The sequence below is a fragment of the Uloborus diversus genome, chromosome 4, assembly GCF_026930045.1.
Source record: "Uloborus diversus isolate 005 chromosome 4, Udiv.v.3.1, whole genome shotgun sequence".
NCBI lineage: Eukaryota > Metazoa > Arthropoda > Arachnida > Araneae > Uloboridae > Uloborus > Uloborus diversus.
The window spans coordinates 101,411,395-101,433,692 of NC_072734.1; positions in this window are offsets into that span (position 1 = coordinate 101,411,395).

Consider the following 22,298-nt stretch of genomic DNA (forward strand, 5'->3'; position numbering starts at 1 on the left):
CGTTAAATTTATCAAAAACGTATTTTTGAGGTTTAAGCCGACACCCAGATAGAATCATTTCTTTTCGATTGGCGTCATAATCTCTCCCTCAAATCCTCTTCACATTTAAATACCTCAAACGGAGATGGTTTGATGGAGGAGTTATGACGTCGATTCGAAGTGGAATGCAACCGATTTTTTTTTCTGGAATTCGGAATAGAAACCTAAATGATGATAACTTATTAATAAAAAATTCGATAAATGACAAGCTAAACATATCAATGTAACAGTTAAAGCGCATTTTTTAAACAAAACTGGTGACAATGAAACAATCCAATACCAAACAGTTATTTTAGAATTGTAACGTGTCTCCACTTAAATGTTTACATCGCTCAATTTTTTCTTTCATACATGTCGTTTAGAAACCTGGTAAACTCTAAGGTAATTATGATTGCATTAGAAACAACTTAAACGTTTTGCTCTTTTTCCTGATTCAAGCCGCCAACTTGATGACCATTTTTTTTTTCTCCAGCGCACTCTTACATTCTCTGATAAATGAATGAACCAAATAGAACGTTTTTCTCTGCGAGTGCTGTCACAACTCAAGGAACAAAACCAGATGCGTCAACCTCATTGCAATAGAATCATCGAATCATCAATCAACCGCATTTAAACAGAATATTTTTTCAAGGAACATACATAAAATGTTCCCATAACTAAACGAAATATGAAAAAATAAAAAATAAAAAGAATTAGGGATAGTGATTGTCAAAATACATTCATAAAACTTAACTGATTTTTGACTGTGTACAAACGTTCGTGTTCAATCTATGTAATGCTGATGAATATTTTTGCTTTTAACGTCCATAAACCAATATATTTCCTGAACCTTTAGAACTAGAGGTATTTCCGAATTGGTTGACCCATTTGCTATATGTATACCGGTGTCCACGTGTTTATGTACGTTGGCATTTCACGTTGCTCATAGATACATTTCGTTTCTTACTCACTTTTTCTTAACGGTTGCAATATACATTACTTTAAAAAAAATCTTTCGTGGAAAATATATTGGTTACGCAACGCAATTAATTGGTTACCTTGTTGCTATTTTTAATACTTGCCGGTTAATACTGATAATAATCGGATCGATCATTTTAGCCGCCAGAAATATATTAACCTAATAAGAACAAAGTTGACAGGCGAATTGATAAAAGAGATTAAAAAAAGCAAACCCGTTTCAGAAGCAATTGCTCTTTTCTTCAGTGCCTAGCAAAGAAACTTGTTGCAGGTGCAAAGATATGAATACTTATTTTAAACCATTCAGAATTTATCATCCGCAGAAGTGCGATTAGCTTGAGATTCTGGAAAATGCAAATTCGAGAACATTTAAAGTTGCATCTTTAATTTAACTGGAAGATCCTGTTCAACAAGAGGTGCAGCGAGACGGTGGAGGATTAACCCCTTAGGTCCAATGGTTTTAACACTATATTGCTAATCCTATTATGGTACTTTTAAACACGCAAAGAAACGATATCCTCCTCCCCTTTCCTTTGGGGGTAAACTCTGGCTGAGGTAGAGAGATCAAACATTTGATCGATGAAGTAATTAATACAGGAACTAGAAACATTACATTTGATGCTTGGGAAAACAATAAACATTTAGTCTGAAGGAACATGAAAATTAGGTCGTCAATAGCTAATTACTTTTGAAACACGGATTACAAATTTAAACTATATTAAGCAGATAAACTTGCAACCTTTTACTGCTGAGGAATTGATTTTTTTTTGAAGATTTTTTGCATATAAAACCTGTATAATGTTTGTAATGAATCGTTTGGGGCTCTGTACTACTAAATGGTCTGGAATTTGCATTTTTTAATATTTCTTCGGTCAGTCGTAGTTGAGAAAACTCTGGCATCTGATTTACTTTGGAGCCGTCTCTTAATCCTCGACTGTCCAAATCTTTTTTCCCTGTAGAAAAAAAAGTGTCATCCTTCAAAAAGAGTAAATTTTTTGTCACACGCCTTTTGTATTAAAAACTTTAAGGAACAATTCAATTCATATTGTTTTCTTATTTCATCAAAAATATACCTTTTAAAACCTGCCAACAAGTTTTAATGATAGTTTTTATTTTAATATATTTCGATTCACAGCATGTAAATTCTCACCTCTGTGTGACTGTTTATGTTGCTTAATAACTTGTTTAATTAAATTTACATATTTATTTATTTATTACTTCTTTCACAAGTGTCTCAAATGCTAATTGCTTAAGTATATTTATTTTTTAGAATTGTATTTTAGTTCACGGTGGGCAGCAGATGGTTACATTTTTATCATACATATTATTATTATCACATATTATTATTATCACAACTTGCATTTTTTTTCGATCGGCACAGACGAAGGCCGTGATTGCTCTTAAAACGGGTCTGCCTATTTTCATATTTTTCTTCTTTTTTCCGTTTTTTTTTCGTGCCTTTTTACACTTTTGCCCAATTTTCAGATTTCGTAAAAAAAAGATGCATTTTTACCAAAAAGAAAATTAAGATATATTATATATGTTGTTGCATTTCGTTTGCAATGTGAGTAATCATAGTTTTAACGATAGTACTTATATTGTTGTTTAAAAAAAATGTTTTTAAGTTAATCTTAATTTGTAGTAAATTATACCATTAAGCGAGCTGATGTGTGCATCACATGACTTCCTTTTACTCCAATTTAATGTCATTTCTCCACGATTGGCAATTTTAATGTGATTCAATTGTGTGCTCTAAATATCACCAACAGTGGCCAAATTGAAACCAAATTTAAAATTAAAAACAAAATCGTCAAATTTATCACCAAGTTGGCGACATAACTTGGCGACCAAAATACTGACGATATATATCACCAAGCGTCCGACAAATTATAACACCACTTGAGTTCACATTGAAATTAACAATGATTTCCCACAAAAAGGGGCAAAAGACCCCCTTAAGAACATCCGAGTGCAACCAAAAGGGAAGGTGCACAACTAGGCTCTACTAGGAGTCTACGTACCAAATTTCAACTTTCTAGGACATACAGTTTTTGAGTTATGCGAGATACATACACACATACGCACATACATACATACATACGATTGTCACGAGAAAATTCGTTGTAATTAACTCGGGGGTCGTCAAAATGGAAATTTCGGGTGTCTGCAGGTTCCTAAGCATATATCCACGTGTGGTGGAGTCGAAAAAAAAAACTCAACATTCATTCGGAGGTGAGAAAAATGGAAATTAAGGCCGATTTTTGAGTGAAATTTTTTTCGCGAATACAATACTTCCTTTTTACTTTCTTCTATAGCTAATATATAAAAGAAAGTTTTGGATTCGTGCAAATTTTCGAATTTCGAATTTTGACGGATTCGAACGTTTTGAGGTGTGCTGAGTCCATTTCGACTATTTTTGGAAAATGTCTGTCTGTCTGTGTGTGTTTGTCACGTCTGTGTGTGACCAGTTTTTTGTGGCCGCTCTACAGCAAAAACTACCGCATGAAATCCAATGAAAATCGGTACATATATGTACCCTTATGTGAACTTGTGCCCATTGGTTTTTGGCGCGAATTCCTCCAAGGGGAATGGAGCAATGGGACGTTTTTTGAATTACGCGTGCTTTGCTATTCCTCAGGAAATAACTGGCAGAATCAAACAAAATTTGGTCCATATGTTGCCATTAACAGGAACAGGTGCTGATTCAATTTTGGTGTCAATAACTCAAAAGGGGGTTGAGCTATAGAACGTTTTTCGTCGTCAATTGTGACTGCTGTATCTCAAGAAAAAAAAAGCAGAATGAAAGAAAAATTTATCGGCAAGTAGCCCTTAGTGGGTATAAGAGCTGATTTTATTTTGGTGTCAACAGCTAAAAAGGGGGTAGCGCAATCACAAGTTCTTTTTTTTCCATTGTGAGTGTCCTATCTCAAGAAGTAATGCTACGTTCTGGTTGAAATTTGGAATATATGTGAATCCATATGTAAACAGGTTTTGGTTCAATTTTGACACCAACCGCTCCAAGAGGAGTTAATTTTTTTTTTTTTTTTTTTTTTGCGAATAAAAATAGCTTTATTAATGCAACAATAAGAAAGATAAATCGTAATAGATTGTCGTCTGCGTACTTCTCGTGATTTTAATTGCATGGAAATGATCGGAAATATTATCTCAATGATTTAAAATTTTTAACTGTTGCCATCTTATGTTTGTTAACAAATAAAATATTTGTAATTACTTCAAGCAAGGCTTTTAAAATAACTTTCAATTTTCGCTCTTTGCTTTGCTTTTGTAATAATTCAGACATTGGGATGGTCGTCAAGTTTTTGCATGTGTAATTTCGTTTTTGTTGGGAATATTGCTTCCTCGTCAAGCATGGGAAGGGATCAGAAAAAAAACAGAAAAATATAGAAGAAAGTTTCGTGATGACCACAACATACTAGTTTTGTAAAAGGGGGCAAAAATACATTAATATATTTTTTACGCCTTCAAACCAGTTCATTGTCAACGGATTTATTTTAACTCAAGTCCCTACACAGAGAAGCGAGGCCATTGCATCTGTCGTTATACCATCGTATTGATCGTCGAGTGCATCATTAAATTGTGTCAGTAAGTAGCTTAACGTTAAGGGTCAAACCTGGGTGCCAATTTTATGCAAGTAACGCACAAGGTAAACTAAATCCTTTTGTGACAAAGCTTTAGTAAATTAAATACTTTAAGCAATCTGACATCAATTTTATTTTAAAAAATTTCGTGGGAAACTGCGGTTTGAATCAAAAAGAAAAATAAAGAAATATTCAAATTGAAACATTTAGTTTTAACAGAGCTTTTTTACTTTGTGGACATAAATATGCTAATAAGTTTAATGTCCCATCTGGATAAGGGGAACTTGTTTTTAGTTGATTGCGCATCATTTTTATGTTCCGCCTTTTTTAGACATTATCAGTCGCCTTTTTTTCCTTTTTTTACTGTACTTCCCTGTAATCCCGGAAATGAAACATTTTTTTTCTGGTAAGGAAACCAAAAAAAAAAAAGGTTTACAAATTTGGGTGGGTTTGAGAATCTCCATCATCCATTTGTTCTATAAAGAAGGGATGTTTTTTTCTTCCTTTACTTTTTTATTTGAAATCGTCTTTCGAAATGGTATTTCTTCTAGAAAGTTTTATTTAATGCACGCATTTCAAAGATAGCGTTAATGCTAGTATTTTTGGTTCTATTAAGATTTTCTTATTAGTTATTTAATTCATAAATTATATTATTTTTTTACCTTATTTATTCGTTTATTTTTATTTAAAGGAATAAACTTTTTTTGTAAGTTTTAAGTTTAAAGTAAAAATGGCACTGCTTGTTCTGTCACGTAATGTCATTTCCCTGAACTGAAGAGATTTCGAGCATTTGTTATAACAAATAGCGCATATATGACTTTCATTTCAAACCTATGTCCGGCTAAATTTTACTCCGTGATTGCATGTCCAGCACAAAAGTTTTAAACAATAATTTCTAAAGAGCTTTATCTCCAAAAATTTTATGATTTGATAAAAAAAAAAAGACTCGCTAGTAATCATATTTGTTACAATTCGAAATATATTTTGCGTGCGACTCATCCAATGTCGATGATGTTGACCGTGATTACTTGTACCAAAGTGTACCTGTATATTACGTGCTGAAATAAATAATATTTACAGAAAGTCCAAAATACTGATAATAACATTAATAGCATAAAAATGACGTGTGAAAAGTGGTTTTCCTCTTGTTACGTTGTTGCTTTTTTTTCTGTTTCCTTTTAGCTATTTCTTTAGATAAACTATGCATCTTTTGGTTTTAGAAATCAGCTTAAAATGTTAAAAAGTGACGTTTGACATAATTTGTAGTCTCAACGAATTTAGATAACATTGATTAGATACTAGAAAGTTGATGCTGGTACTCAGAAAAGTAGGCTCGTTTAGTTCTGGGCGGAATTTCTTGTTTAAACATAAATCATAAACTAACAAATGCTTAGTAAAGGATTAAAAATGCATTAATTCAAACAGAAAATGCATATTTGTAACTAAATAAGATCTAGAAGTTTGACTTATCTGTGTGTTAATGAAATATGTCGGAGTTATAAATATAAGTATACTACTATTTCTATAATAATTCCTTTCAAGTAATAAATAATTTTTAATTTTAGCTACTTCCAAGAGGAAATAATTACTTAGTATTTCAGTTAGATTTGATACAGTTTACGACTTAGTATTTGATTTATTGTTATATGAATGCATTAACATATCAAAAATTTTGTTTTCTTATAAACGAACTGTTCTAACGATTTTTAGTTCGATAAAGATAAATTTTTCGAACTTCACGCTTCTTAAAGCTCTTTTCGACCCGATGAAGATAATTTTTCAACTTACATTGGTTGTAAAATCGTGGAAGAAATGGCTCGGAAGTGACGTCATAATGGAGCAAGCATTTGAAGATACCCCAGAGATATCTCGAAAATTTTGAAACCGTGATGTGCCAATTTCAGTGACAAGCGAGTACATGTAACCAGGTCTTTTATTTTAATTTTAATTTCTTTTTTTTTTTTTCATAAAATATTTGTTGACCCAAAAGAGGTAAATTAACTGGTAGGCGTAGAAGAAAAAAAATATATCTGCCAAAAGAAAAATATGTAGAGATCTTGAAAAATAATATCACTTTATGAATAATAGAAGTTACCTCTACTAAAAGATACTGGTCAGGGAACGCTTGTTTTTAATAATACAGAAAGGCTTGAATTGCTATAGAATAAATACTTTTCCAAAATAATTTTAAAAATGAAACAAAGGGGCTTAAAGTCGAAATTATGGCAACAAATTATTAATTTTAGTTCCAAAACTTAATTCCATTCACTTTTAATACTTTTGATTTTATTCCCAAGTGCAATCAGTTACAATTAGTTGGCTTGCTTGAAGTAAGCCTAGGATTCTGGTTTTCTAAAAATAATTCTTATAGCTCTCCTAATGTTCGTAGAGATTTCAAACAAATTTCATTTTTACCAAAAAGTTTCAAGTTTTCGAATAATTTCTAATTTAAAACTCTGCAGTTCTCACCCATATTCTTAAATGTATGTCAAAAATGAGCTTAAAACTGGAATAGAAAAAGAACAAAATCGAATTTTCAAAAAAAATAGTTCGAAGTACTCATTTTTATGCTGAAAACTACTTTTGTGGCAAATTTCATCAACAGCGGCTAGCGGTCTTGAACCTTGGCACGTATCAGACAGAGATCCAAACTTTCTCCTGCATATATTAGAAGTTATTGAAAAATTGTAAAAATATGTTTCATTTTTTTCCAGTAATGGTTAAAATATAAAAGAACAATGATGAATTGAAAAATCTTATTTTTAAAGAAAATGTTAAGATGAGAACGTTTTCAACACTATTAATCTATTTCAATAAAATATTTACAATGAAAATCAGTAAAAAAAACTAACACTTTTTTTATTAGATTAATTCACTGTTTAACATACATTCTCCGAATTAGAAGCCTAAAATCTCATTTTCTTCCTTCAATTACCAGTAATATAAAAAACTTCCTAAGTTCGAAGGCAATTTTCCTTGAAATTACTTTTCACTTCTGGTTCTTAGATCCCTGAAGAATACGAAAGACTATTTTCTCTTAGACGTTGTAATTGATTTCTCTCGGAAGAAGGAAAACATTTAATCATTTTTCTAATGTGTAACATCATTGAGAACTGTTTGAGAAATGTTTGATTGTGTAAGACGATTGATAAATGTATTTCATTTGATTAGCTTCAAAAGTAATTAATCATGGAAAATAAAGTACGAAAGAAACAATATATCCTATCCTAAAGTCATTAAATTTCAAACTGCGTTCCTTCTTTGGGCATTAATCATTTTATTTTTTAATGTCATGAACTCGTTAGATATTAAGTATGTACGAAAGTTATGTAATAAAAGACGGCTTTTAAAGACAAAGTTAAAAAGTACAAGAAAGGTTTACAGCAATTAAAAATGAGTTTATAAGTCGCTTTCCTTTTTTCTTATTTGGATATTTGAAAACTGAAATATTTTAAATCCGTTTTCAGTTTAACATGCATTTTTAGACCCAGAAGACTTTTTGAAGCTAATTCAAAAAAAAAAAATGCTTCGAAAAATTTCTAAAACTTCTAAAAACTGAAAGTTGACTATTTTTACACCATGCGAAGTGTGTATAAAATAAAACCATCCTGGAAAAGGCATGGTAAGGTTGGCATTTACAATACTTTTTTTTAATACCTCCTTAATTGCAGTAACCGAAATAGAACCATTACATATTCATTTAAAGGTTTCATTATTTATCAACTGATTAAAATTTATCAAATTGATTTTTCACACGATAGCTAGCTTTAAAAACACATTGAAGCCCTCAAAATGTGAAAAAAGCCTTAAATAATTTAGAAAATCTTATCAACCACCAGAAAAATATATCCTTAATGAACTACATTATCAAATATTTATTAATAAAATAAATTAATGTATTCAAGGTTTATTTCCTTCAACAAAGTTTCAAAAATAAAACGTTCAGTACTTTGAGGGGGGGGAGGATGACTACTTTTTCGAAAAAGTTGTCAAAAGTGGTCTTGAAATTGTCCAAAAGTGGTCTTGAAATTGTCACCACTGGCAGCTATGGACTTAAGAAGTGTTCCAGTTTTGGTTTTTACTCCCGCCGCTTTCAGAAAAAACAATTTATATTTGCAAATATTTTAAAACCGTGTTATATGATATTCCATTACTTGAATAACAAACATGAAATTTGTTTGAGCCTAAAGTTTTATACTTTTCCATTAATTCTTAGCTTATAATATATATCTTTTAAGTCCATGGCATTGTCCTTCCCAATATAAAACCGAGAGCTCTAAAACTCGGAAAATCAATAATTGCCCTCGAACATAAAATTAAAGGAAATCAATATGAACGGAAACTCTATTTCTAATGAAGAATAATTACACGCTTTTGAAAGATAAGAAGTACAGTGCTTGATCAAGAACAAATATTTTGTTTCCCAGAACTTTGTGATACATAAACTAATTCTAGGAATGCATTACTAAAGTCATTTGTATGCAATTAGTTTTTCATAAATTACACTTAATTAAAAAAATGAAGGTAAATTGTGGTTCCCTTTTTGAAGCGCAGTACTTAAAAGTAAACAAATAAAAATGTAGTATCCTTACTAATATCATAAATGTGAAAGTGACTTTGTTTATTTGTTTGTTTATTTGGAACCTTTTCACACCTCAACTACCCAACCGACCGTCATGAAGTTTTGTAGACACGTTGACATGGGTACCGGGGTGAACGTAGAGTTCTTTTCATTTAAAAAAAAAGTATTCCATGATTTTTATTCCAATTTTGAAGAAAATTATAAATTAGCGAATATCTGATAGAAAAAAAATCATGTTTGTTCGATTTTTGCAGCATGGTAAAGCTCTTGAAATTCGGAACTCCAGCGCTCGAATACGCTACCTTGCGGTGATTTACAAAACTGCCGATGAAACTAAAACATTGCCACGTTGCGTTCCACGTGTGTCTGTTGACGTAAACACAGGCAGTTTGTTCTGAGTATTTATTAACGCAATCGATGAGTCTTAGTTTGCTTTCAGCTACAGAAATTAATTCGTCCCTTAGTAGTATTCTCGAGCTTCTCAAAATAATGTTAGTTTTCTTTATTTCCTTCTAAAATATGAGTTGATTGAAAATAGTGAAAGCGAAAACTGGATTAACAAACTTGGATAACGTTATACAAGGTAAAAAATTTTATTGTTTTGTATGAATTTGTAAGAATATGAGTTTTTTTTAATTTTAAATTAATTTAACTAACCATCTTTTACAGCAGCATTTAGTTGGAATGGACGGTATGCAAAATATTTTCTTGAATATATTATCGTAGAACAAAATGAAAAATGTTTCAACGAGAAAGAATTTACTTTATTCCTTTTATTCTCAGCTGAAAGGTTTCGCCAAATTTGTTTAGGGTTACAGTTTTAGTATAGTGCGAGCAAAGTAGCCTTGGCGAGATTTCGCGTTTTTAGTTAAACCATTTTTAATTTTTATCATGAGTGGAATAAAATGGTAGTAAGATTACAGAATTCGATAAGTAAAAAGAAATAATGGTCAATTAACTGAAAAGAAAACTACCACCATATATCCGTAAGAATTCTGTAGATGATTTGCATAACTTGACATAATTAAATCGTAACTCAGAAATTAGAAAAATCGAAACAGAAAAATTTTAAATTAACCGATTCGGGAATTCGAGAGAAATAACTCAGCAACAAATGCAAAACAATAAGCGGTAGCCAAGCAAGGCAAAGAAGTATCATCTTCTTTCGATAATAATTTGTAATGTCATATTGAATTTTCTAGCATTAATTGTTGTTCCTGTCAGGCCACAATTATTATTTAGTTTTATCAAGAATTGATAAATATCGAATTCAACATCGTGGAAATAGCTGCTTAGAACTTCGAATTACGTAGTTTGCATTAATCTTTGACGTTTAGTAATGCTTCTTGAATTCTCATTTCTTTCTACGTGGGCCAGAATATCCACAAGACTTTGAAAATTAATTTAAAAAGAGTAAAGCGAAAAATATCATACATACGAACAAAAATCACAACACTTTTAGCATTTTCTTCGTTACCACATGCGTTTGTTTTAGTTTTTAAGTCGGCCATTAGACAGTGACTGCAGTGCCCCCTATAGTTCGTTGGAGTTGCGAATTGGAACACTCCCTAATTCGTCATTTTAAATTGATTTCATAATTCAAAACAAGGATTATCTTGATTTTTGGACTCACATTGTGAAGTGTTTTCGCCAAGACAGGAAGAAATATTTTCATATCCATGTATCAGATTGGAGAAGTGATCCAAAAGTGAAGTGGTTGCTTGGTGAGCAAAAAGCTTCCCGCCAAACAAGATAAACAATTTAAAAGATCTATCCATATTTCTGAGGAGTTGAAGGTGGGAGGAGGTTGTAATGGAAATAGCTGTGATGAAAAAGGAGAAGAGGGAGGATGATAGTTTGGCAGATATTTGGCGGGCAAACTAGATATCATAACTTTTTATGGCTGAGGGTTTTTGGGTTTAGGATGCAGATTTTCTTTTTTGTGCGGAAAAGTTAAAGGTTTTCTTGGCGGGGAAATGTTTACAACAGGGTTGTTTTTGATGAGATATCACATCTTTTTGCATTGAAGTTATTATTTTGTCTGTATTTTTAGAATTGAGAACTTCAAGTCAGAAAATTTTCAATTGAAACAACGCTGTTTTGTGTTTTTAAGGAACAATAATGGCTACTCAAAATTCTTAAAATATACTAAATACTTAAATTATAATATAATAATACTTAAAATATACTAATACTAAAAATATAATAATGGCTAGCCTAATTTTACGTCAATTTATTTTCTGACTATTAAGATTCTATGTTTATTTTGCGAGAATTGGGCGGTTTAAATTTTATTGCAATCCTTGTATCCTCTCTGTTGCAAAGAAAACTTCTTGGATAATAAAATACTATATTTTAAATTATATTGTTTTCGAGTATTTTACAACTTCGCAATAAATTCTATTACAGTTTCTTTATTTGACAGATTATTCAACATTTTCATGAAGATTTCTTTAAATGTGTTACAACTTGAGGGCTATTTTAATCTAGCTTTTCACTTTTTGGTTAATTACATTTTTTCTTAAATCGTGGATTATTTTACGTTTTAGGGGATAATTTTAATTGTTTGGTAATTTATCTTTTTCTTGATAGAAGTCTTTGTCTTGTTTAAGACCTAGTTTTGTTTAAAAGTTCATTTAAAAAACGAAATAACGCATGTTATCACCAAGTAAAAAAAAAATCTAAGCCATTAAATATTTTAAATTTGAATGTGTCCGAAGATCTTTAAAACTTTACTCGATGTCAAATCGCGTATATCCCAAACTTGCCATAGCGAATGCGCATGTTGCGCGCGGACTAAGCTCATTAAAAAGTCTTGCTTAAATTAATTGCAAAAATTTTTTCAGCTAACAAATTACTGCAAAGCACGGATATCCACTCACGTATTTCATATAATTTCAATTCATTATGTGTTGTTTGTGAAAAATCCATTAATTTAGAAAATAAGCAAACCAATAAAAAAGTGCTATTTTTCGCTTTTAATTAAAAAGTTATATGTGCCGTATTCATATGCGTACAGTATCACATAATTTGTCACGTAAAATATTGTAATGGTTGAACCCCAGTTTCGCGCCGACATTTAAAATTTCTTCCCTCCATAAATATACCAAAACTGAAAAAACAGGGGGAAGGAAATTTCGTATCGGCAAAACTTTGGGGGGGGGGGAGGACAGCATTCTAATCTCATTCATTAATTTGTTTCTCTGCTTAAGTATAAACAAACAACATAGAATCTGAAAACAGAAAGCCCAATGAGCTAAGTCTACGCGCATGCGTAGTCGCTGTGGCAAATTTGTGATATCCGCGATTTAACGTCTAGTTGCAACTGTTGGATATGTTTTAGTCTTGACTGAATTTCATTTCCTAAGACAACTTTGGAATAACTGTTAGATCTGTTCTAACCTTGCAATTGCAGTCCGAGATAAACAAACCCTATGAGCTTAGGGTAAGTACATAAGAATTTAGGGAAAATTAGTGATTTTCAAACTTTAATTTCTCCGGCCCATGATGTCCTTGGGGGTTGAATTTTTGTATATGTACTCAAAGCCCCCCCCCTTAGAATATGCATACAAAAAATCATTACCGTACCCACCCGGGGGGCTGTGATAGAGCCCCGGGAAGGTACAATTTGGGGGGTGAAAACAAGGGGGAAGGGGAGGGGTGTCAAATGGCACAAAAGGCACATCAGTAGGGCACAAGGAAGGTGTGTGCGAAATTTCAGCTTGATTCTTTTTTTCGTCTGGGCTGTAGCCCTGTCAAAGAAAGCGAAAACTTTTTTGAACAGCGATTTTATAACTTTAATACCTCCTCCCCATGATGGTCCAGGGGATTGTATTTTGGTTTACGGCGTCAGGGGCCACTAGAGATTGAGTGTACCAAAAATCAACTCCGGCGGTCTTCATGGGGCTGAGATACAGAGGAGTGAAAAACCCAAAAAACCCCAACTTGTTCTTTCGTGTAATCTTATCTTGGTCGCTTTTATTTTCTTTCGTCTTTGGCGGTGGATTTGCTTCTGTTGGCTGCTGACGTTTGGTTTCCTTGGCGGGGCGGGACGCTCCCGCGTCCCGTGATGTACTAAATTGTCCTCAATTAATTGGGAATTTTCAAAAACCGCTGTGTTTATTCTGATTTTAACGGGATCTTTTCTCCAATCTTTTAGATGTTCTCAACGGGACTATTGACGCTATTTAATAGAAACTGTTGATTTCCTTTTGATGGTTATTTTAAAGATTTGATGTTCTCACTCTAAGGGGAGATTTTAGGATTTATATTCAAAGTAGGATTTGTAGTGAGTGCTGACTCTATTTTGGGACCGTTGTCTTTGCAATTTTAAGCGCATTTCTCCTTATTTATTCAGGAAGAACATGTGTCGCGTGATCTCCGTTCCTTTCTCTGACGAAAAGTTCTGCAACAATTTACATAGCTGGCGTAGTACCGGGCACTATCCGACGGAGATCGGAATTTAAAAGAAATGTCAACTTTATTTAAGAACTGTTAACCTTATTTAAGTGAGAGTTTTTAAGAATTGTTCATCGGCTTACCCACCTCTTTTCTACTTTTTATACATTTTTCTGATGTATATTATGTAGTTAGTTTTTTTTTTTTTTTTTTGTAAGTATTTGACCACTACCTATGTTGGCCTGAATCGATTTACAAAATCTACATCAACGCAAGCGAAGCCGCGGGTAAAAGCTAGTTGAATATATAAATTTTGGAAGTAAATTTACTTTTGTTCTTTAGTTTTATAGTTTCATTTACAAGTACAATTTAATACTCTTAAAGCAGAATATCGCATTCAAATACATAATTTATTGTGTCGCATAGAATGACATATATTCGATAGTAAAAATAAAAATATTTGTTCTGTGTAAAACAGAAACATTCAAAAGTTTTTTCTTAAGTTAGAGTAGAATTACGCCATATTTCGATACGTTGTATATTACCCAAAATGTAAACTAAATATGAAATAAAGTCAAATCCGCTTAATGGAATATACATTTTGCCACGAAAAATATTTGAATAAGCGGGATATTCTACTAATCGGGATCAAAATAACACATTGGTTTGGTGCATTGAAAATGTATTATATTAGACAGAAAATTCTTTTAAGTGATATTCTAAAAACCAGGCTCGACTGTATTTATCTTTTGCTCTGAGCTTAACAGAAGAGTAACAATATGGGCGAAAGGAAAAAAAATCATTAATGAGAGTTGAAGTTTGTTTCAATTATCCAGTTCTGCACCCATTTTCATCTATACATTCAAAACCAGAAGTGGCAGCTCCCAATAACTATCCAACAAGCAACGTGGCATTTTCGTTAAAGCTCTTTTATAGGACCAAATCCTTATCTACGTCTGAGCTGTAGATCAGACGCCTTTTTTTACACTAAATGTTCCCAAATGGGAACATGTCCAAAATGTTAGATGAAAAATTTTTTTTCGAAAATTTCTTCTTGCATTGTGTAAAGAGATGCCTAAGAGTCTTATTTTTATGAAGCAGTTCAATATTTTTCATTTGGAACATAGAGCGGCGTTTAAAGGGTTAATCATCAGTTAAGGTTTATTTATAAGTAATATTTATTTTTATTAAATTAGTTGAAGAGAAGAGTTTTATCATATACATAAAAAAGCTATGTCTAACTCTATTCATCTTACAATGTATCTCTATGTACCCAACAATGTATAAACCCTAAGTTCTAACGTTGTTCAATATTGAAGTAAAGTTATACTTTCACGAGTAGTTTAATATCACTAGTACCGAGACATAAAACGTCCTTCTATTCCCTATAAAAAGAGTTTACTAACAATGCAAAACCGTATCTATGAATCTATCATACGACTAAACGAAAAATATGTCTTCACATCGAAAATTGAAAGAAGACAAGTGCATGATTTTCCAGGTACTGCAAAGAGTCCAGTACGGGCACTGTCCAACCTGGCACCTCTCTGGCTACGGCTCTGTATAGGACACGTAGATAAAGACAAATGCCAACACACCAAAGAGTTTTGAAAATTGCTTGGCTGTTTTCATGTAATCGTAACAAAAAGAAGAAACGTTATTCCATCCTTGGTTTGAAATTAGTTCACAAACTCGTGTTTTGCATCTAAATATTTCATTTTAACGACCACTAGTTCAAAATCCACTAGTAATTTCTAAAACTTACGGTTTTTAAATATTAGCTGCCGACTAGAATTTTAATGGTGAAACCGAATGTCCTGTTTTCTAATCGTTGAGCGCAAATTACAATAGAAATCTGTGCATATCCGTACACTTGAATAACGTAGACACTTACTAAAGTTTCTTTTTGGAAGTTGGTTTCCAACAATGATTCAATTATTTATCCCTAATTTAGTCAGTGGAACTATGATGTTTTGAGATAATTTGTAAGAAACACACAGCTGTTGTAACATTTAATAGTTGGCTTCTCTGCTTAAGCAGTATGAATTATTTTAGAATGCACCTAAGCAAAACATTTTTACAACTAAACAAAAACGCCAGGTTTCAAAACCCATAACATTAGTAGCCTGTTTTCCAACCCTGATTACAACTTCATAAAATCAAATGATAATTAGTGGAACTTCATCCTCGAAATGTTTTAAAGCTATGGTCAATCCCTGATGGTTAAAAAAAATGGCAATAAAAGAAAAGATCAGCTCTTTAAAGATAAAAAAAAACATCGCTTTCCAGAACCTTTAAATCAATTTCCATTGAACCGATCGCAACTCAGTAACATTCCGTTTGTTTTCCCTGTAATCACTATGTTCATCAGTATCAAAGACTAGTCTTAAAAATTCGGCTCATTAGTTAAGGTTGCTGACTGATGATATATGGTGTAATTATTTACGTTAATTGCACGGTAATCAAAGCAGCATTAGTCTTGTTTATAAGTTAGTCTAAACAAACTGCAAATTAGGTGAATCAAATACGACATGCGGGAAAAGGTGCATTAGTGCGCGGTTTAGTTTTGAGTTAATGTGATATTCAAGAAGTCATAAGTATTCAATAAATTTTACTGAGAGATTTATGTGAAAGATAAATATGTAATTTAATTGAGAGAGAAAGAGTTTTAAATTAACTGCGACTCAGACTTTACCATAGATTTAATATTGCAGGTATGCAAAAAACAGCATCGACTACAAATATGTACACCACAAGTCAATATATTTATGGAGTTTTAACGTAAACCATTTTGTGTGTTTTCAAAATATTTAACAAACAACAATGTAACGCTAAGGAACATGCATCTCTTTAAAAGGAGAAACATTGGCATAGTGAACAACACTGTAGATAACGTATGATTAGAAAAAAAGGAAGTATTCTTGGAAAAAAAATCCACCGATGTTTCTCGTAGAATATTGACTGCAAACTTGACATTAATAATGGAAGACAAGCCTGTCCATCACTGATTGACCGACTACAACTTGAAATTTAATCTATCTTAACCTTTAAGAGTTATTTATTTTTTGACTGGAACTAATTGAATGTTTAAGAACATAGTTAAAATTTTGCTAAACACGTGGCGCAACAAACTGAATAGTATATGTTTTCATTTCACCTTGATCCACTATACCTTACATTCCCCTGTATGGTTTTAATTATACGTTTATAATTTCTCAACCTTAGGTATATCTTTCGGCTGTTCATAAAAGATACAATTTCTCTCTAGCACAAGCTAGACAGTAAAATTTGTTACAACGAAAAGATTCACACAATGGAAGAGTCGTTTGATATACATTACGTTCTCGAATAATAAAATTTTTGTTTTTAACTCGTTGGACAACCTCACAATAGCTTGTTTCAGCTGTTCGTTTTTATCAGTATAAAAGAAATTCAGATAAAAACAGAGAAAACACAAAACCAATCAAATTTTATTTTCTTCTAAAAAAATTTTTTTTTTTTTTTTTCAAATTTTATTGGGGTTTTTTCGCTGATTTTTTAAAGAATAAAACTAAAGCCTGTTAGAAATTGAGGTAATCCTTCAATTTTATTTCAAAAACTCCAATAAAACAATTATTCCAAGTTTTCCAATCTTCGAAGAGTTTAAATGAACATAATCTGCAGCAACTTTTACGCGCTTTCTAATGGTAATTTCTTCATTCAGAAAGTTGCAATTATATGCAATTTTATAACCATAAAAGTGCGTATAAATGCAACTGGCATGAGTTAAAAATTTTAAAGGCATGGATCTTCTTTCACTTTCGAAAAATTTTTTTGATAACGCTCCCTGTTTGATCAGACAAGCATGCTCAATTTGGTAAACATCTAACGTAAAATGTAGCTTTCTAAAAGAAAAAAAAAATTATTTTCTTGGATTATAACAGTAGTTTTATCTAAATTCAAACGACATGTATTTTTGCCTTGTATGACAAACTGTGAGTAGATTTGAAATAATTATTATTTTCATTCGAAAATCAATTACACCAATTTCTTGAGTCACAAAAGAAATGTTAGCTCATTTTGCGCCCAAGAAAATAAAATAGACTTTAACGGAAGTGATTTGCTATCAGTCATTTCTCTTGTGCAGAAACGAAACAACGCTAATAATTTATTGAACCTATTCCTAACAACTGGGAAGTCGAAATTGATTGCATTGAGCACGGAAAAGGAATGTAAGAAAACTTTTCTAAACCTGAAAAATGTCTGCTCCACTTTTAGTGACAATTTATTTCAGTAATGTATAAAATCCCTATTTTTCATCAGATACCTACAAAAACTTTTTACTCATGTACGAATTGATCATTTTAGCTTGCTGCTTACTTTTAGAATGTGTTCCTTTTCAATAGAGCTCGAATTATATGCAAATGCGGTTGCATGTAATTGCTTCTTCTGGACGTTAGAATATAGATGCATTATTGCGACAATTTTTTGAAATAAATGCGTATTACTCCGTTTTCACCGCATTTAACTTAGGAAACTATAAATAAACATTTTATTCTTCACAGCGAAAGATAAAGCGGATGACCAACGGAAAAAGGTTTTGTGGAAATTAATACTTTTTGTTATGATAGAAATTAAGAAAAAATATTTAGAAATGACATTAAATGGCGGAAGGAAATGCCTGATTCGAGAAAACTCTGACAAGCAAATTGGAGTTTTTTCTCATAAAATCAGCTAGTGGGCATACCATTTTCTGTATGAATAATTGTTTCGATGCTTACTAGGGACGTTCTGATAAGCAAATTGGCCAATTACTATTTACTGATTAATAGGCTCCTGATAATTGGCCAATTAATCGTCAGAGCCAATTAATGATCATAATAGTCATTTTTAATGCACAATTTCTCCGTCTTTCTTTTTTCTCTCTCATTATGACTTCAGAAATAGTTGAAGGTTCATTTCTGGGAGACCACTTATTTTTTTCCTCTTTCCTAATTTTCAAAAAACAATTTCGAAATTTCATTCAATTTCTTTGAGTCAAATTTCATATTGTAAAAAAAAAAAAAAAATACGTAATGTTAACTAGACATGAACATCAAAAAAAAAATTAGGGGGAGCCTTACGCATAAATTTTAAACTTTTCGTCAAGTTGATTAAGCTTTTCATCAAATTGACAAAGTTTTCTCAATTAATTTTAGAAATATTATTTTATTCGAAAGTGCTAAGTTTAAAAAAAATTCTTTTTGAAGTAATAAACTTTTTTTACCAAGAGAAACGTTTTCTACAACACATATATACCCGAATGGCATCATTGTGAAACTTCCTCGAATCATTGAAAACACAAAGGTTATATAGTTTCAATAGCAAATATTTTATTTTCGCATATAATTCAAACTTAGTTAACCAAAATGCAAGATGCAGATTTGTTTTTATCACACACGCAGCTTCAGTGCTTTTCTTAAACAGATTTCATATCTTCATGAAATGATTATAAATACATATCCTAACTCTGCATTCGCCTGATGTTCCTCAATTACCTAATCTCAAGGGCACCCCGAAATTATATTTTAGGGAGAGGATATTTTTATTTTTGAAAGAATGAAACTACATGTGGGAGAACGGAATTCTGATCTAATTAAAGATTATCTCAGTTACAGCTTTTCACAGGGGAAAAATATTGCATTTATTCTGCAAGACGACCAGTAACCTTTAATCGATAGATTACCTTTTTTTTCTTTACATTTTATTTATTTCTCTACCACTGGACAGAACAAACATTCCAATGGTCGTTTAACTGTTATGTAAAAAGATAACCGTTTCGTTAAATGGCTAGCAATCGAACATTTTCTGGTAATTAACTTAAGCATACTGCTTTATGACACGCAGAAATAATTCGCATTAGAAGGTCACATGAAAATATTGTGCACAAAAGAAAAAGAAAGAGGAAAAAACGGGAAAAAAATCGAAAACGGTCACTTTACTCCGAATGCGATAAACGGATCCTTTTATGCAAACTTTTTTTCCATTAACATTTTATAGTGATCGTTTTGTTCCAAGTTCAGAAAGTTGTTTTGTCGATATGCAATTAGCCAGATTCATTTTTGCTGTCTTTTATTTTAATTAGCATCATTTAGTACCAGGCGTACATTATCAGAAATTTAAACAGATGCTTTAAATTCGGAATTTTTTATTTGCTGAAGCGTAAAAAAATCATTCTACATTAGTATTTATATTGCTCTATTTCTCAAACAGAATATGAGTTTTTGAACCTTTAAATAATTCCTAGTCGTTAACTAAATAAAATGTTTTTGAGCAATCACAATTGCTTATTGTTCTCATTTGACCGTTTTTGGTGTCCGTGCCTTTTTCAACTTGGACCAGAAGCCTTTGCAGCACCACCGACCACCGTCCTCTGCTGGCGGCGCGGCGCGGCTGCTCCGGTCCTGAGCTATCCGCTTCTACTGGTCGGAGGCGTCCATGTCCTACACACTCGCACGTTCACACACATACACGACTTCACACACATACACTCACACACGCCTACGTGCATACACACAGGTCTACGCACACACACAACTATGCACACGTAACCGCCCAGGAGGAGAGGCAGGCTTGGGGGGGACAGGAGCCGTTTCTAGAAACAATAACTCCAATGAGTAGGGTCCTGTCTCAGTTCGTGATTGCGAAAAACATTATTTGGATTCCAAATTTCAGAATTCAAATTAATTTTCTTTTATTTATTTATTTATTTATTTTTCTAATGCTTTGTTATACTTTGTTTTCTATTACACTATATTCGGAATATTTTTCGCGCATGACTTTAAATGTTATTGTGGGTTACAGAATTGTCTAATTTTTCAAATTCATATGATAATTTAAATTTATAATCACTCTGAAGCACTGTCAAAGCATTCAGCGAATTACTTGTTTAAAATGATGTTTAATTCATTTTTAGTCCAGTCATTTTAGCCCAAAAAAAAAGGGTCAACCTCGGAATGCGAGATACGAAGCAGTAACTTCGTATATACCTTTATTTTTTCCATTTTAAAAGTTGTATCAAAAGCCTCATAAAATCACGTGTGCGTGTCACAGAATTCAGTGTCTTGCAAATATCTCGCTTTCTATAGGTTTAATTAATTAAACACATATTTTAAATATTAAAGAGCATAAAGTTCTGGATAATTTTTGTGCAAAACATTTTTTATACCATTAACCGATTTTAAGATACAGGCGGAAGAGTGTGCAGCGCTTAAGCAATTTCAGCAAAATTCAAGGTCAACGGTTTGTCCCCCATCATCAGTACGCCGTTTAAAGTCTGTACATCTTCAAACATTTTATAATTATGAATTATTTACATTCTTATTGTTTATTACATCATATTTATTATTTTTCATTAATCAAATATATATTCGTTTAATAACACTTACCAGTTCGTGTAATTAAAAAATGGGTGAGTGAAACCTTTTAATGCATTTAAAAAATATTTTAAAACGTGATTATTACACTTCCTAGTTGCAAAAAATTTAAAGAAGTAAATTTTTATTATATACTTTTTTAGAAATACTGCTTCAAAAATTCATTACCATTGAAATAATAAATAGTGGGAGGATTTACAAAAAAATACAAATATTACAAATAATAATACGAATACGAGTCGTAATTTTCTTCTTCATCATCTTCGTTTCCTGGTGACTGAAAAATTTCTGATTAATTATCATTAATTTCGTCGTCAACGGAATTTGACTGCAGATCTTCAAGAACTTCGGGGTCAAATGTATTATCTTCATTGAGATTGCTTCGATACGGTGAAGCATTGAAGCATGCTTGCCCGTTACACTGACCACAAACTGAAGAACATTGCAACCCTGATTTCTTGCATCTAGAGCGTGAACCAACTCTTGCAGTTGCAAAATATTGTATTGAGTATTCATCTGGAGTTGGTGGTAATAGTGTCGTAATCGGTTCCAGGTATTCATTCCGCAGTATCCAGCCCCATTCTGGGGTTCTAAATCGTTCCCTAAACAAGTTTGAATTAAATAATATACAAGGTGGATATGTTGATTACCCGCTGCATTTGTTGGTAGCAGATTGAATAACTGCCTAGATTTATTGAGCTTTGTTCACTTGACGAATTGTGTGTAACGAAAGTGATCGCTATTATTCTCTGAATTTGGAGCATTATATATTAACAACATAATGAATACTCTATTTTCATATAGTATTTGTACAGCGCAGTTTTCTTGTTGAAATACTTGAGCTAGTTGATCCAAATTGGGAAGTTTCTCTAGTATTCTAGTGACAGTTTTTTTTTCTTTTTTAAACAGCGTAGACATTGTGTCACAGATACTAAACGTGTGCTTTTTTTAAACAAGGATATTTATCAAAACTTTTGGAGGAGTATACTTGAGTTTTAACATTTCCTTAGGCAACTTTAAAGAACATAAAAAGAAAACTTCTTATTGGTGTCACTGAGCACGCCCAATTAAAAGGACGAGTCAATATATATCTTCCCCTATTATGACGGCAGTCCTTTGACGTTTTGATTCTTCAAAAGCTGTTTCAATCATAAGAACATTTGCATCATCTCTGGTCAGGGCGGACTGGGAAGGAGATTCGGCCTTGGGATCTTTCAAATCGACTGGCCCTGGGGGAGGGGGTCTGCAAGGAATCTTAAAAAAGATTTACTTTTCTGCGAGTAAACACCGTATACAAGCTTTACAATATTAATTTATTAGTTTTAGTGA